At 39.8% G+C, this 18,225-nt stretch overlaps 1 long non-coding RNA gene across 1 annotated transcript in view; it reads left to right on the forward strand.

The window, feature by feature from the left end:
- The window catches only part of LOC129784277 (uncharacterized), a 33,332-nt gene extending 17,148 nt beyond the window's left edge, over positions 1-16,184 (forward strand). Inside the window, exon 2 of the long non-coding RNA XR_008746731.1 lies at positions 14,294-16,184. This is a non-coding gene — a long non-coding RNA (uncharacterized LOC129784277). The remainder of the gene's footprint in view (positions 1-14,293) is intronic.
- The last annotated feature ends 2,041 nt before the right edge of the window (positions 16,185-18,225 follow it).

The following is an 18,225-nucleotide window of genomic DNA, read 5'->3' on the forward strand; positions in this document are numbered from 1 at the left end:
AGCTTAAAAAAGAAAACAAACACCCCCAAAACCAATTAACAATTGTTAATTCAGGATTCAGTTAATACTCCTGATTATTAAAAGTGACCATGTTAGCTCAGAAGAAGTCCTGATGGAAAATCAGGAGGTGATTGGTGACAGCAAAAGTGGCTTCATTAAGGGTAAATTGTGCCTGACAAGTTTGGTGGTCTTTTATGGTGGGGATAAAGCATTGATGTATCAGGGAAGAGCAACTGATATCATCTAACTGGGCTTGTCAAAGCATTTGACCCTGTCCCTCATGGCACCTTTGTCTCTAAACTGAAGAGACATGGATTTGACAGGTGGATTACTCTGTAGATAAGGAACTGGCTGGATAGTTTCAGAGTTGCATTCAGTGGCTCAATGTCCAAGTGGAGACCCATGACAAGTGGCGTTCTTCAGGGGTTCATAGTGGGACCAGTGCTGTTCAACATCCTTATTGGTGACACAGACAGTGGGACTGAGCCCACCCTCGGCAAGTTTGCCGATGACACCAAGCTCGGTGGTGCTGTTGACACACTGGAGGGAAGGGATGCCAGCCAGGGTAACTTTGACAGGCTGGAGGGGTGGGCTCAGATGAACCTTATGAAGTTCATCAAGGCCAAGTACAAGGTCTTGCATGTCAGGGTATCCCCCAGTATCAGTTAAGGCTGGGTGGAGAATGGATTGAGTAGCCCTGAGGAGAAGGACTTGGGGGTGTTGGTGGACGAAAGGATCAACACGGCCCAGCAATGTGTGCTTGCAGCCCAGAAATCCAACCAAATCCTGGGCCGTGTCAAAAGAAGCGCGACCAGAAGGTCGAGAGGTGATTCTCCCCAGAGACCCCATGGGGAGTGCTGTGTTGAGCTCTGGGCTCCCAACATAAAAGGACAGGAACCTGTTGGAGCAAGGGCAGAGGAGGGACACAAGGATGATCTGAGGGCTGGAGCCCCTCTCCCGTGCAGACAGGCTGGGAGAGCTGGGGTGGCTCAGCCTGGAGAGGAGAAGGCTGCGGGGAGACCTGAGAGCCCCTGCCAGTGCCTGACGGGGCCCTGCAGGAACGCGGGAGAGGGGCTTGTTACAAGGGCGTGGAGTGTAGGACGGGGTGTGTGTGGCTTTAAACTAAGAAAAAGATAGATTTACATCAGATATTAGGAAGAAATTCTTTCTTGTGATGGTGGCGAGACACTGGCACAGGTTGCCCCATCCACAGCTGTGGCTGCCCCATCCCTGGCAGTGCTCAGCGTCAGGCTGGACGGGGCTTGGAGCGACCTGGGCTGGTGGGAGGTGTCCCTGCCCCTGGCAGGGGGCTGGAATGAGATGGTCTTTAAGGTCCTTTCCAACCCAAACCATTCTGTGAGTCTGTGATCCAGCACTGTGTTTCTGACAGGTGAAAGATTGATGCCAAGAGAAGAATATAAAAATGTGGTGATCGGTCAGTGATGTTTCCCTTTAACACTCACCCAGCCCTTGGCAACGTGCACCTGGGAACCCTGGATGGTTTTTCCAATGGATTTTCTCATCACTGATTGAATCAACAAGAGTTTTTAGTGAACAGTGCTACCTCATTTGGTTTGTATTCAAGTCACCACACGCTCCCTTGCTTGGGAGCCCAGCTTAGTTCACACTGAAATCCAACCCATAGTAAAATGCTGCCTATAAATTCCCAAAGCCCACAAAATAATCTTTTGAAGTTCCTTGAAGGTGTATTAGAATATAATGGCAAAATCATGTATTCTCTACTAAACTATGTATCTCCTGTCATTACTGGGGTATCACTATGTATGGAACAGAGCTCAGAGCCCTGTAATTGAACCTCATCAGCTTGATTTCTCACAGAAGTCTCCCCAAGTGATTTATGGTGTTATATATATAAGTACAGGTATTCATATACATCTGTTTATATTTATTAACGGATCTTAAAAAAGTCTTAAGTGTTTTGGTTACAGTCTTAAGGTTTTTTGCAGCTACACATCTTAATTTTGCTTCCTTGCACTATTTTTGCAATATTTTTTTCTTTTTTCTTCTGGGGCTCTGTTTTCTTTCTCTCAAAATATTCAGAATGGAAAGGAGGGAGAAAGAGCTGGGAGCTGGTGAGGTGAAGGAGAAACTTTCAGAAAATTAATTTCCTTTTCCATTTAATCTTTTATCCTCTGTGAAGAATGTCAGTGTTGTGCAGTAAAGCAACATTTGGTCACAGATTGCTTTTTATTTTGTAGATTTCTGCAGTAAGAGAATTCTTACTGCTAGTATCCCGCATTCAGGATGACTGCTGTAAAATTTGACTTTGCAAGCACTGTAGCTATTAAAAAACATCTAAGGGATTTTGGTTTGTTTGGTTTTTTGTTGGTTTTTTTTTGTTGTTTGTTTGTTTGTTTTTTGGTTTGGTGTTTTCTTTTTTTTAAAGGTATATTGCTATTTGAACAAATTTGATCTGAAGCTGCCCCTTGGAAACTGAAGTTCAGCTTTTTATTTCATTTCTTAGCTGTTTTCTTGGCTTTTTCTTCCCCATCAGCAAACCTAACCCCCTCAGGAAGGTAGCAGAATGTAAACAAACTCCATATTCCCAATATTATTTCCTGATTTATTTTTTTTTTAGATTAGCTTTTTTTTTTTTTTTTTTTTTTAATGCAATTGGAAGAATTGTTAATGCATAGGTGCAAAGAATTAAATATATGAGGAAAAGCCACATAAAGGATTTGTATACGGAAAGCCTTATGTGCTTTCTACTGTGCACAGCTGTGGACCTATGATCAATAACAATCTCTTTTTCAAAGAATCTGGCTGTCTTTTGAAGTTAACATCAGATTTTATTCCTCAATAGAATACCAAAAAGATAAAACAAAATGAGGAAATAGCCTCCCAGGTGCTGTTTTGATATCCCACTTGTGGGCATCTCCTTGGTAATACCAACCAAATTAGATAGGAACAAAACAAATCTATATGATCTTGATAAATGCTGCAATTATGTATTGATTTCTTCAGCAGGCCTTTTACACGTTGTTAATAGCTGTGGTTGAAAGAGGCTTACCTCACAATTTCTGGTCAACTGTAATTCATGCTCCAGCATTTCTTTGGAGTTGACTGACTGGCCTGTAGTTATAGTTTACATCCTTCTTTTATGTCCTTGGTTTCATACGTGTCTGCATGATCTAGTTAGACTGTGGAGGCGAGCTCAGGACCATAAATCCCTCCTTCACGGCAGTACAGCCTTGTGTGCCCCGTGTGCATCCGTAATGTGCTGGAAGTCTTGAAGTCTCATAGAGAGGCAGTTGCATCTCTTTTTTTTGCAAAGGAAGAATTCTGACTTCTGAACTTGCTTAAAGTAGTTCAGATATAGGAGCAGAAATCTGAGAAGGATGGGGATATTGCATTATTGTTCAGATTAATTTCACTGACTTTAGCATCTGAAAATGTTCTGCATCTAACCTGAGCTAATTGTCTAGGCTGATTCTATAGCTGTGGGAAATGACAGTGAAGGTACTTCTCATTCTTTTTCAGTTTTCACCAGACCCCTCCTCATCCACCCTGGATAAGTCTTTTGCAGAAAAATATTGATGGGAAGGAACTAGGACACAACTGGGTGCAGGGTGGTAGGAGAAAGCGGAGCAAATGTTTTATGGTAGTGTCCCTTCGCTGATTCTCTTTGAACATCGTTATGCTGAAGAGGAGCTTTCCGTCAGCATAATGTTATAAACAGCCCAGGTCCCTTGAACTGGCAGACTTGCTCCCAGCCTCAGTCAGAGGAAGGATTTGTTTTTCTGTGTGTGCAGAACCCAAAGGTTTTGTTTCCCTCGCAGAAACTGGAGTGCTGAGCACTTCTCTGCCATCTCTAATATACTCCTGCCAAAAGTGAGGTTTGCAGAATCATTCCAAAAGGCAGCTTAGAACAGGAGTTCACCACCCAAAAGGGAATTTCACAATGATAATACAGATAGCAACCTGCATTCTTTTCACAGGTGAAAAATAGCACCGTGCAAAGGAAGCTAGGAGATTTTGAGGAAATGAGCCCTGGGAATTTCTGACTCCCAATTCATGCAGAGCTGACCTTTTAAGAGCACAGGACATGGAGTTATCCAGTGTTTAAGAGCTCTCACCAGCTTCTTGTCATTTCAAGGAACTGCATAAAATGAGGTTGATCAATACCTTTGTATTTTATATGAGAATTACACAATGAGAAGCTCAGCGAATGTGTGCCTTTTAAGATTGGTTGTTCCCTTGTAAAAAAAAAAAAAAGCTGATATATAAAATGTGAGACACAGTAAGTATATTTAAAAAGAATTAAAAAAAAAGAAAAAGAAAATACCAACAGTACAGAAGCATTTAGGATCTTAGCTTCTCAGATACTAGAGAATTAAGGAACAAGTGAAACATTAGGAGCTCTAGAATTCATGGGTCATTCTTTTTTTACTTGATAGGATCCTTACGAAGAAAAGAACACCAAAGAAGTATATAAGTGCAGCATTCAGTATTCTGTATGCAGTACTGTAACAGCTGTGATTTCTAGGACAGAAATTAATCAAAAGACTTTGTGGGAACTGCAAAGAGCAGGGAAAAAGCCATTCAGGATGGAGGAATTAGGCGGAATTATAATGCACTTGATATCGTAAGTTGTTAAACCTTTATATACTCATAAACTCATTACCTTTTGCTCTGCAACAAAACTTCACAAAGCACAACATAGATTTTGTGTCTGGTAGGGATTTCATCTACTCAGACAGGGGGGGAGAAATGGGGACTTCAGCATACATACAGGATCCTTTCACTAAATAAAAGGAAGATGCCTACAGTCAAGCTTTGAAAATAGGAAACAAATTAGGTAAATTTTGGGTTATTACTAAATGTTTTCTATTATGGTTTGATCATCTATTGTCTTGATACTGTTAAGTGAGAGCAAGAGAGTCATTGAGTCAAGTAATTGTGGTTTAGACTATCAAAACAGACATAAAGGAAATATTCATTATCTCTTTTCTTGTTTACAAAGCAGGGTTTTGCCAAATAGATGTGACAGTGCTATGTAAAATTTGGAAATTCTTAGTCATGTATTGATCTAAGTCTAGAATTCCTTTGAGATGCGTTCTCAAAAAAAAAAAAAAAATCATTCCACTTTTAGTGTGTCTACCCTATACAGCTGAAGTCAGAGTCTTTTAGGTATGATTTTATTTGTATTGGGACTACAGTTGTATGTGCTGTGCCTGTTTCATCTTTGTAAATGACACAAAGTGTGTAGCAGTCAGTCTTCTGAAACTGCAGGTGAGAATATAACCTTATCAGATATAGCAGGATACTATACAGAAGAAATAGATCAGGGGATACATGGGTGACACACAACAGAGAACTGTAGTTACTGTATACATACATAACTCCTTTTATTTTGTATGATGCTCATATAGATGTATTTTAGTGGGTCTGACAGTAGTTCTTGAGATTAGTATTTAGTACCTAATTAACTAAAGGCTGACGTACAGCTCTGTCAAAAGCATCGTCCAGCTTTGTCTCTACAATGAAAGGGTGTTTGGTAAAATATGTATTGATTTCCTTGGGCCAAACATGCAATTGTCTGAAGTGATAATTCTTTACGAGAAAGCTACCAGGAAACGGCTTCATTCCTTTCTGAGGTGCAGGTTCAACACCATCCATCTTATAGCAGGGCTTGGAACAGCCAAGACTTGACGTTGTAATGCATTGACCCTTCATTCCCTCAGCGATTGCTGCAAACAAATTGCAGAGGTCTGATAGGTTTAGCTTGTTGCAGGTTAAAGATCAATGTTCAATGAACATACAAGGCAGGCAGACTAGCTTCTCCTTTATTCCCATTAATTTTGAAAAAGGGTTGTCTGTAGGTGAATTGTTTGGCTTATGTGCGAATCTATAGCAAGCTGGAGCAGAATTCCAGATACAGTTAAGAGACACTTTGATAATATGAAGGTCTATCACGAGGGCAATTTCCAGTCTTTTTCACTGTGAGATCAAAAGAACTCTGCATAAACTAATAGCAAACCACTTTCTACTGGGCTTAATGAGGGATGGATGAGTTGAAAAGGGGTATTTTGGAGGAAATTAGGTTCTTAAGAATGACAGAGCAAAGAGAAGACTGCAAAGGCAAAAAAAACAAGTGGAGAACTCATTTCGTAGATTGGTGTTTGCTTTGTATGGTTCTTGTTTGTTTTGGGTTTTGTTGGGTTTTTTATTTGTTTTGTTTGTTTTTGTTTTTGTTTTAAATGTAATCACCCTCCAAATTTGTTTCATTCAGTTCTGTCAGCAAGCGTTACTAGTGCTATCTGCCGCTTTTCCCACTGCCAGTAATCTCCCCAGATCCCAAGGGGTGCATGTGTCTCAGGTTTGTGTGAACTGCTATGTTCTGCAGCTCTTGTTCTCTAGCGTGTTGTACAATCATCCCACAATACAGCTAGGAATTGCACACTTAATCTACAAAAAGACTAAAAATATCACAGCTCTGATGAGCGAAACTTTCACTTGTGTATGAAGTATATGACTTGAATTCTCCCTACTATCTGCAGCTATGATTCATCTTTCAGTCTTATAGGTTTTCTTTTTTTTTCTCATACACAATAGCAATCTTGCTCATTTTCAGCCCTCTAGAAAGTTAAATCTTTACCTGCATTTTTCTTATAAAACAATAGCTCCAGCTCCTGCATGTGTCTCCTTTTTGCCTCTGATATAATATTTCTTACATTACTTTCTCATAAACCCTTTTGGATATACCTTAATCAGTTTTTGTTTCTAGCTCAGTTTTAGAACCAATCCAGTATTTGTAGCTCTCATGAAGCAAAGCACGTATTTCCCCTTAAACACTCTAAAAATGCATTCTACTGATTCTCAAAAGTAGGAAATTAAGTCGTGTTTTTTCTGCGGGTTTTTTTTTTTTTTTCAGATTTATATTGAGCAGAATTTTGTTCTCCAAGGGTAAATTATAGCCCTGCGTTTGGGGTGATTTTACTTTACAAAATTTCCCCTTATTTCTAGCTATCTGATTTACATGTAATTGCAGAGTTAGAGGGATTGTTTGTTTTGGTTTGTTTTTTTAACAGTTGCTTTTAATGACAGGTAGGAAAAAAACGTATCAGCCTTATGGTCAGTTTGGGAAAAGAGAATCGCTACATTTTCTAACTATCACAGTGATGAGAGTTTGGTGATACACAGTACAGTTAGCCAGAAGCAAGAATATTATTACCAGGAGAGACTGAGAGAGAAAGGTACAAATAACAAGAGAGATGCTGGGATCTCAAGTAAATTATTCAGCTTGCCTCCAGGCCCTGAAACAAACCCGGTGCCAATTCACAGGCACCACCCTGAAGTCAGTGAAACAAGTTTTGATCTATGATCATCGTGATTATTTGAGAAACACAGAGCAGTAATGCTATGTCAGCTGCCTTTCAGTCCACCAAACAGTTTCCAGCTTGCATATCTACACCAAAGAGAATTTGGTCCTCCAAGGGTATCTCATAGCCCCATAGTACTGGTGGCTTTAGGTTACAAAGATTTTCTTTCTAGCTACTTTTTATGATGTCTGTTGTATTTAATTGTGGAGCTGATTTGGTGGAAGATTCTACATATCTCAATGCACTCATGGTGTATCATCTGTCTGCCTGAACATCTCACAAATTTAAGTCACCGACTTCAGTTTATCTAGGTTTAAGCATGCTGCTGCATCAAGAAACAGTTTGGTAATTTGCTGACATTGTTCATTTAAAAAAAAGTTGTGTTTTTTTTTTTTTAATAAATTGAGAAACTATTAATACTGGGTGAAAGGACCAGGAAAACTGCTTTTATGGAAGCAATCTGTTACATGAATTTCTTTGTTGCCATCCAGCAAGGTTCAAAATCGGAAGATGGTTTTGCACTCCATCCCAACACCTTTCTCAACCTCAATCTCTTCCTCCTCCTGAGGCATGGTTTCCTGGTGCTGATACTGTCTCTCTAGGTCAAGTAGCTTGCTTTACAGCATCTGAAGTAACACAGAGAAGAAGATGAAGTATTGCACTAGTTGGGTGCGCTGCAACATGGTGATTTACACCTTCCTCTTCAAAGTGTTTCTCATACGCCAGGATCAGAGAGAGACTGGTTGAATTACTGGCATCTAGTGAATTAATAGCTGCAGGGTAGCAGATGGCTGTTCAAGCCACTCCATGGTTGTGCTTTAGACAGCTGTAAATGCACACAGCTGTGCTCGTCATCTACTGTAGACTGGCCTTCCTACATACTACAGAGCAATATTAATGTGTAACTTTGTACCCTGAGAAGGGCCAGTTTTCCTCTTGGCGTACCTCTTCAGTGCTTCATTTAAAATGAATCTGTTCTGGTAAAACAGGTTTTAATATAGACCCCACAGCAGATGCCACCTTCTCCAAGACATCTCTCTTTGTTGGTGAACTCATAAATCCAAATCAAATTAGTTTAATCAGTGCATGAGCTGTGTAGGGTAGCCTTTCTGACCTGAGCGCCAAACTGAAATAACTTGTTTTGAAGGCAGAGCAGCTCTCGCATTGCTTTTCTGTCAAATACTTGTGTACGAAATGTGTAAAGAGGTTGTGCTGTATTCAGCCTGACCGATTAATATGTGCCACTAGTGCACACACATCTTGTGCCGGTGTGTCACATAGGTGCACCTGTTGATGAACAGCCTTACTCAGTGGCACAGCGGTAAGTGTTATTGCATTACCAACCCAGCACAAAATTATCTGCGTTATTTTTTTTTAGCAGATACCTTTTCTTACATTTTAACAGGCAGAATAATATTTCTAGGTTTATAACACTTCATTTACTGGCAGATACTACATTATTTTTGAGAAAGCTTCAAAACAAGGTCAGTATTGTTACATGCCTGCAACAGATTTCTTCCCTGTTCTTTTCCCCTGGCAGTGAGAATTCTTGCGCACAGTTCTGGCCAGCAGCAGCCTGGGCTATGGAAGTGAAGCCTTCCATGAAAAACCACAAAAATCTTTGTGCTGCGGCATGAAGCTAACTGAAGTCTGTATTATTTTCAAAAAATGTTCTCAAAACTAAGCATTTCACTTCATCTGGGTGCCATTTTTCTCCTGTCGGCCTCCGTGGAATGGAAACTACGGAGTCTGACAAAGCCAGAGATTTGCTGGTTGACAGGTGTTAACTTCAGTTCAACTTCTAATTTCATTTTATTTTGCTCATGTCATCTCCCTAATCTGCCTCTCTATGACTTCAGCTTGAGATATTTTTTCAGTCCTTGGTTTTCCTCCTTCTCTATCCAGTCAGACAGAATGAAAGTGGAGCTTTGATTGTCTGCTCTTTCTTTGCTTATTGCTTATCTTAAAAGATCAAGACCAAGTGGGCATCTCCAAAACAAGTATGAATCTGACTTGATGGTATTGTAAGACCTTAAAAATAGAAGCTTTGTTTTGACCTGTCCCATGATTTTTCTTAAAGCCCCTATCTCAACATGATCATATGCTCAACCGATGGAAAACTGGGCCTTCAGGGGACAGAAGAACGCAAGTTTAACTGCTCAACACAAGGCTTCACTGACTTTCTCCTCATTGGACTTTCCCCTCTCTTTTTCCAATTGCAGATATCTCTCAGACCCAGATCTTCCACATCCACCTCAGTTGCTCTCGGTTCCCCCTAAACATCACACTGCTTGTGCAGACCTTGTCTGCGTTGCAGCACCTCTGTCACTACGTTTTAGCAGCAGCCTGTAGTGTGGAGGCAACATATGGTGAAAGGGAGAAGATTTAACTAGTGTTCATATGTCTTCTTACAGAACAATAAAAGTTAACTCAGTAGAGATTCTTGGTGGCGAAGCCTGACTCGGCTTTTATTGACATAGCAATGTTCATTAAAGGACTAATTTCTTCGGTGAAATTCTGTTGCGTGTTTCTGGTCTCAGAGCTTCAGGCCTGACTGATCTTCCCATCTCCTGCATGTGCTCTCCTTTTCCTTTCCCATTTTTTTCTTCCACTATCCCTTGCTGTTCCCCAGAAGTGCTGGGGGCATTTAGAAACCAACCGCTTACACTATGAATGCCTTTCCCCTTTTTCACCTTCTCCTGTCTCTCCTTCTCCCCATATTCATTTTTCCATGTCTTTCTGTCATCTTTGCCCAGTTCTGTGCTATGGCCTCCCTTTCCTACCTATGGTCTCCTTTTTCCCCCCAGTCTTATCCCAAAAGGTCTAGATGGGAATATTTCTTCCTCCTCCTTCTAAGCTGCTTCCCAGCGTGCCCTCATTTGGGCCACATTTCATATTGTGCCCCAAGGGTTTTGTGTTGGTTGAGGCTCTGTATACTTTTAGGCTTGCTAACAGCTTATGGCCTTCTTTACAAGAGGCAGCTTTGCTTCTATTATCATCTTTGGCAAAGTAGCTTCAATGATTTTGAGGCTTCCAGTAATATAGAAGATGGCTGCTTTTCAACCTCTTGCAGTGCTGGCTCACATAACTTCCCCCACCCCACCACCACCCTCCATTCCTTTTGCTAGCATTCCACTGTTTTTATTCCTCTTACTTTTTTACCATTTCTTCTTTCCTCTTTAATCTGCCCACTGGAGCATTATGTAATCATAACTGAAAAGATAAAGCATCCAAAATACAGAAGTGTGGACACTGTTCTGAAAAGAAAATCATCAAAGGCTTATGAAACATGCAGATCTCCCCATTTCATATTTTTCGCTTGCCGCTTTTGTTATTTCAATAGCTTTTTCTTACCAACAAGTAACAACTAACTATTCTGAGAAACAGGGAAAAAAAGGAAATATTTTGCTTGAAAATGTGTTTGTGTGTGCGTGCACAAATCTAGTTGATAAACTTTGGCAATAATTTCTGTAATTGCAAAGGTGCATTTTACAAAAGAAAAATTGCTACCTATAAGCTTGATAATATGTTCCTGTAGCCATACAGAGCTCTAAAAGAGAGATGGTATTCTAACATTTTTAAAAATTTACCCTGACATTAAATTGGTTTTTTATTTCTTGCAGAAGGCTAAGGCAGATTAGAGAGAGAAATCAAGAATGGAGTAAGAAATCCTCTCTAGACACTAAAAGGCAAGGGCACGTTGTGTATTGCGAGGACTTATTTTGCGATTACAGAATATAATTTTTTACTAAGGTTGTTTCTGACTTTCCTCTCATGTAAATGCTTTTAGTTGGATTAGTAAACCAATGTTCTGATCCCATCTGCTGTTTTTGTCTCTATTGCCTGTGTTCCACTGATAGTTAAAACATCCCTCTGAGAGAAATATGCCAAATTATATGTAATCTTTTGAATGTGGCAGCCTGTATTTGGCTGCTAGCCAAAGATGTGCTTATAAAACTTATCAGTAGTTGAAACACCTTGATGATATTTTTTCTTATTTTGCTTTATTTGTTTAAGTATTTCAAATACAGTCAGCTTAACACATCTTTGAAGAAACATCAAGACTTTTATTTTTGGGAAAAGTCCTTCTTTTGGGAACACAAAGTTTCTAAATCTTTAGCCCTTAAGCTTGGCAGATATCTCTGTTTCACATACTTAAATGTCTGTGAGGAGCTTCCCGGACTCTTAAAAATAGTTAGCAGAATGTGTGTTTGCAGGACTAATTAATCCTTACATTTTCTTATGCTGAAGAGCTGTCAAGTAATTTTTTCATAAATAGTAGAATAATGGTACAATTTCATAGAAATATTATTACATGTAACATAAAATAATATTGATGGTGACTGTAGTAAGCAAATATACTTTTGTTGTTTTGTTAATGCCGTGTTGGTTGATTTCAAAGTAAAATTAAAGTTCATGGTTAACTGGCAACTGAAATCCTAAAGTAAACCACTGGTTCATCTCTCCAGTGGTATTCTTTGCTGTCCAGTTGCCAGGAAGAGATATTTTACAAAAACCTGTAGTACTCCAGCGGTGGGAAATCTTATGCTAACCTGCATGGTGGGAAGTCTCTTATACATGATCAAACTGCAAGAGCCTCATGTCCTAAGGCATACAGTTTGGAAAGATTTAGAACCATGCCCACCATGATCCACTCCATCTGTGGAAACAGAGCAGGCATGATCATGTAAAGGGTACAGGAAGGTGTTTTCTTGGATGTGCAAGGCTGGAGTGAATGTACCTTATGAAGTTCTCTCCCTTTTCTCTTTCCCTGAAAACATCCTGAGGTAGAGCAGGATGTCCATGTCCTGAAATACAAAGGCAAGCCCAGACTCTCCAGTGGCATAACCACTGGGCTACAAGGTGCTGCTGTGTGTCCAGAGAAGGACAACGAAGCTGGTGGAGGGTCTGGAGCAGAAGTCTCATGAGAGGCAGCTGAGGGACATGGGGGTGTTGAGCCTGGAAAGAAGGAGCTGCCTGACAGGAGGCTGTAGGCAGGAGGGGATTGGTCTCTGACCCCAGGTAACCAGTGACAGGACAAGAGGAAATGGCCTCAAGGCTCCGGAGGAGGTTTAGACTGGATATTAGGAAAAACGTCTTCACTGAAAGGGTGGTGAAGCAGCGGAACAGGCTGCTCAGGGAGGTGGAATCACCACCCCTGGAGGTGTTTAAGAAACATGTAGATACCGTGCTTAGAGACATGGCTTAGTGGTGGGCTTGGCAGTGCTGGGTTACCGGTTGGGCTTGATGGTCTCAAAGGTCTTTTCCAACCTGACTGATGCTAAGATCTCATCTCTCTTAGAATTTGACCCACAAAACCTTTGCTTCAGTGTTCTTTGCATTGTGTCTGTAGTTCTCCTATAGCCAAGGAATAAAAATGCTCTGAGACCACGAGCACCATGTTTCTATCCGAGCATCTTACCTTAAAGTGTGTACACTTTCCTTTGTATACACCTTTGTTTATTGTAGCAGATGGCAGTTATTAGACTATTTGTGTGTACCTATTTTTTACTCATCAAACCAATTCAGAAGCTTATTTTTCTGTCAATCTCACAAAGTTGAATTTTAATTTTAGTAGAGAACAATAAAGCCGACTTGTACTATTTATTGTAACAGTTTATCACAGACTACGTATTTTTCAGCTGGGTCTCAGCCGCCTTTTAGTTCACCTAAAGAGCTTCTTTCCTGTTAAAAACTTATGGTTTGTGATGAAGTTGCACATTAACCTGAACTTTGATAAAAGTGCATTTTACTTCTTAAACTTCTTTCTATGGAACTGTAAGGCAATGCAAGGCAGGGCTTTGCAGAGATACTCAAGATACTCCTCCTTAAGTCATTGATTTTTCTACTCTTTTCTAAAGTTTTTTCAAATGTACTGTTTACTGTTGTTTCAAATTCAGGCTGTCTGCTCAATTTATATGCAGGAGAATAAAGTATTATCCTGTTTTATGGAGCATATATTGTCATCTATTTATATATCATGATAGGATTCAGTAGTCTTCTGTATGGAAGACAGGCTTGTAAACAAATATTAAGTGTAATCTTCAGGATTCTTATCCTATCCAAAGCCAGACACTTATTTGCTTTAGGGGTTAAAATATTGTGGTGAAATTTTGCTCTTTGGAAAATTCTAGTCGCACAATCAACTTGAGCACTGTAGTTTGCAGTTCAGTACTTGACAACACTAAAAGTTTTCCTATAAGTAGAACTCTGCTAGACTGTCTACACAACTTCTCTGTCATATGTTTTGAATGTTCAAATTTGTGCTATAAATACTTGGTTTTAAGGGAAAGGTCAGCAATAATTAAGCAGTCTTAAAATGTAATATTAGATAGAGAACATATGAATAGTGAACGCACCCTTTAGATTGAAATTTCTTTTGGGTGTATTACTACTTAACAACTAGTAACCTGTGCAATATGAAGCACAACTCTTATGTTTCCCCTTAGGATTAATTAGCTTTGTAGCATATTAATCAAACAGGTTGGAGAGCAAAATCAGAATACATATTCCTGTGTGGTTCTCAGACATCTCATTTGTTTAATGGAGCCATTTGGATAATTAAGATCAGTACAGGTAATTTAGCTAAAGTGCAATCTACAGGAAAGATTACCTAGCAATTTACTTGTGTTTATCTCCATTTTTTGCCTTGTTTTTCTCCCTAGTTATTTATACACATAGCTCAGTAGTTTGAAAAGCTTCTTTCCTGTAGCCGAGGAAATATCCCTTTGTACTGATAAAACTATGGTAGATCGTTTGCATTCAAGAAAGCCCCCCAAAGCAACTAGTTCAGAGGAGGTCCTATCCAACAGTCCTGAAAAACTTCCTTGTTTGGCCTCCCTTTCATCCAAAAAAACCCAGAATTCTTGTCAGAGTTAGGCTGTACTTAGGTGGGATTCTACCCTCCCTTACACTTCTTTTTTTTTTTTTTTTTTTTTTTTTCTATAAAGTGGAGATGTTTCAGAGCAACAAGTGATTGTGCTGCTGCCATTGTTAACAAGAATGGAAGAAAGTGGTGTTGATGGACTATTTGGAGCTGCACCCACACGTGTAGCGAGGAAGGGCTGCAGATGAAATGTCAAGCATCCAGCTGGAATATGACAGGCAACGCAACCCTTCATACATGGCTTAGCTCTGATGGGCTCGAGAACAATTGTTCTTTGATTTGTTTTGTATATATGTATATGTACACGTATTTCTGTTGGGTGAATTTTTAATTGCGTGCCGCCCTAAACATTGAACGCAAACACTTGGTCTGGCTAGCATTCACAGGGTTTCCCTATAATCAGAGGAGAGATATCAGCTCCTTTAGGTGGGTAGTCCAGCTGTAGATCCTCCTTTGATGACCTGAACTGCTCTCCAGAAAAGCATTGGTTTTCTCCCTAGAGGATAAAACCTCTCCCTAGAGGCTAGCCCACTGTTCGATTTACATGTTACATAGCCTGTGATGTGACATCTCCCTTTGCATCTTATGCTTTCCTTGTGAAGGAGTAGCCATCTACCCTGAGGTCCTATCCATAGATTTCACCAGCATTGGTCATGGGCTAAAATACATTTGATTTGCAAGGAATTCCCAGCAGCAAGCTGTCCTTTTTCAGAGGTAAACTCAGTTAATGGCAGGCACTGTGCATTTTTTGCATTAAAATAATAATAATAATAAAAAGGAATACTACAGCAGTGAGTTCAGTTAGGTGAAATTACTTTAATTACCTGTGGAAATGTAGTTTTGCAAAACTTGCTATTATCAACCAGAAGACTATGTCTGATAAATATTAGGAATTTTAAAAATCATGTAAAAATGTTCTACATGCATTGGATGTTAAGTTTAAAATTAAATTGAAACACACGATATGACTACTTGTCGAAATACAAATGCATCAATAGCCTAATAATGAATATCTTCTCAATGTTTGTACTAAGCATCTTTGACACTTAAATGAGATGATTGAAAAAGCCCCTGCTTTTTGAAATACGGCACATTCATAAATTCGAGGAGAGATTAAAAAGCATTGCAGTCCATATACTGCACTGTTCAGACACATCCAGATATCACATTACTAGCTTCATCTTTCAAAATTAGCAAACACACCTTGCAAGGCACAATTTGAGGTGGTATGTGCAAATCTGTTATTCCACTTCAAAAATTCAGCAACTAGTGAAGCTAATGGATCCATAAAAGCTATTAGCTTGAGGCTTGGTGCTGCAATTCTATTTCAACAGAAATATTTTTAGTGGTATATTATTAAATATATTGTGCACAGCTGTTTGTTTGCCTTTCCAAGGTGTGGAAGTGGTTTACTCTGTTGCAAAGAAGAAAAGAAAATTGCTTGCACAGTACTTGCAGGAAAATTGTCTTGTTATGTCTGAAGCTAATGCACCTAGATATTGTACCTGTTAAATATCTGCTTGTGTAATCTTTACCCCAATACTACTTAATAATTTAGTGATTTAGTACTACAAGTGATGGCAGTGTGTCTACTCCAGGTAGATATCTGTGGGACTATTATTCATGGTAGTCAGTACTTACCCAGCAATAAGTACTGGCAAGATTAGCTCTTTATATTTTAAGCTTAATCGGAGTCAGATGGGAGGGATACTGGGCAGCGCTTAGTGTTTCCAGAGTGCTGTTTGTTTGATGTTTCTTGGAGAGAAGAACTCAGTTGCCTAGAGCTCACATATCAAGCAAGCATGAGGCAATAACAGAAAATCCAACTAGTGGCTGGGGATGTACATTTGGGCTGTTAAGTGAGAAAAAAAAAGATCAAGTTTGGCACTGGGGCTGTATGTGCAGGCAGCAAAGCATCAGTCACTGTAGAAGCAATAAAGATATGACTGACAGCAGTTCTCTGTCTCTCCATGTGTGCGTATATGCTTAAGCCTGGACATGACACAAGTGGGCTATTATTACTGCTGTGACATTCGTGCTACTTTAGTAAAAATGTCACTACTTACATCTAAAACCACTATATTCACAAGTTTTTAACTCGGCGAGATAAAATACCTTGGAGCTTTGGAGTAATTTTTTCTCCTCTTTAATAAAACTCCACCAAGGCTGTACATGGTAGGCATAATTCACTTCCCTTAGCCCCAGCTGCATTGTCCTTCAGTGTATATTGATTTGGATGCCTTGAGATTTACAGATTTGAAGTTTTACAACATTTTATTTGGGTATCTTATGCTATTAAGGTACGCCACTGACGTTCTTCAAGCCAAAGCAAAAATGGAAGGAGGAATAATAATGGTACTTTAGAAGTCAAGATAATGTTTCACTTTATTTTATCCATCTAAAAATGTAATTTCCAGCATTGGAGATACTTGTTTAATGAAGTTGTGAACTCTTTTTAATAACCTCTCACTATTGCAATATTAACTGCCTTGAAGTGATGTTACACGATCCAGTATTTAAGCACAAGTTAAACAAAATGCAATGTGATTTGAGACTAACCACTGTGACTGTGGAACTTGGTTCTTTCTTTATCTTTTTTCCCTTCATCACCTAAGATGATATGTCCTACCTCTTTGATTAATTTTTGATTTTGTCTTAGTGCTTCATGTAGAAAGGTCATTCCTCTCTTTTTACATAGTGTTACTTGGGTTACAACAGGAAATCATCTTGACTTTTTGTTTTCAGCAGTGTATTTTTTATCAGATAACTGGAAATGTAGGAGTTTTAAGCAATGTCTATAAGGTAAGCAGTCAAAGAGTCAGAGAGGTGCGGGAAAGCCCCAATTAGGTAAGCTAATGTGGGTCTTCAAGGAATAGTAAATATCAGATAAGCAGTTAAGTTCTGCCAGTAGAAATTGGTTCTGAAATAAAAGTTAGTTGTGCTGGTTATGCCCAGCAACATTTTGGATATCCACTTCCATTCCCAGCTAGAACCCAGCACTATCATGAGGACAGTCAGAGAATAATTAAAGGAATGAAGAATCTGGGAGGATAAATTTTTGGTGGGTTGTGTCTTCTTTGGAGCCTGCTGGTAATTCCTATATTTGTTCTGTCATTGAGGCACATCGTTCACGTGTAAGGAGCATGCGTTTTTTTTTGTTAAGTGCTCCACTGCAGAAGGCAATTATGCACCATGCTCTGAACTAACTTTCACTAGCTTTGGAAAGGGATTCTAACGTTATAGTGGATAATTTCTGAAAATTTTAGTTTAATGCCCAAAAGCTAAAATGCAACGGCTGCTGAAAAATAATTCTGGCAGAGTGTGTGCAGGGTGCGTTCCTTGCACACAGTAGACTATGTGATTGATGTACAGAGGGGAGGGGCAGGATGGCCAAAAAGTGTGAAATAGCTTCCACGTGGGTAGAGGTTAGGCAGACTACAGAGGATTTTTCAACGTGGAAAAGAGACGGTGGTGTTTGTGGCTATGATAGAAGCATATCAAAGCAAGGTAACTACCAAAAATTAGAATAAGAAATAATTATTCGTTGTTTCATATAGTGCCTGGAACAGAGACATCCCATGAGCCAGCCAGCTGCAAGGCTCGAAGCACACAGTGTGTGGTACTGCAACTGAAGCTATTTGTCCCAGGGCGCAGAGACCCAAACTGTACACAGACTCAAATGATACGACACCTTCGCAAAAGAGAAAGGGACTTACAAGGGCAATTAAACTCAGCCTTACCTCTACAGGCTTTAGAGGCTGAGAAAGACAGAAGTATCTCCTGCCTTCCCCCCGTATGCTATTCCTAAGGCACCTGCACACACCCCACCCTCCTTTTCCATGTGGTTGATGGCCATAAAGAAATGCTCTGGAGTCCTGGCAAGGACTGATGCTGGTTAGCTGGTGGTTTCGCTAAGGGAACTGTCGATTTGAGCAGCATCCCAGGGAGGGGGATTTCAGTGTGCTTTATTGAGCAGAAGTAGTGACACTTACTTTT

Source organism: Falco peregrinus, chromosome 4 (assembly GCF_023634155.1).
Source record: "Falco peregrinus isolate bFalPer1 chromosome 4, bFalPer1.pri, whole genome shotgun sequence".
Lineage (NCBI taxonomy): Eukaryota > Metazoa > Chordata > Aves > Falconiformes > Falconidae > Falco > Falco peregrinus.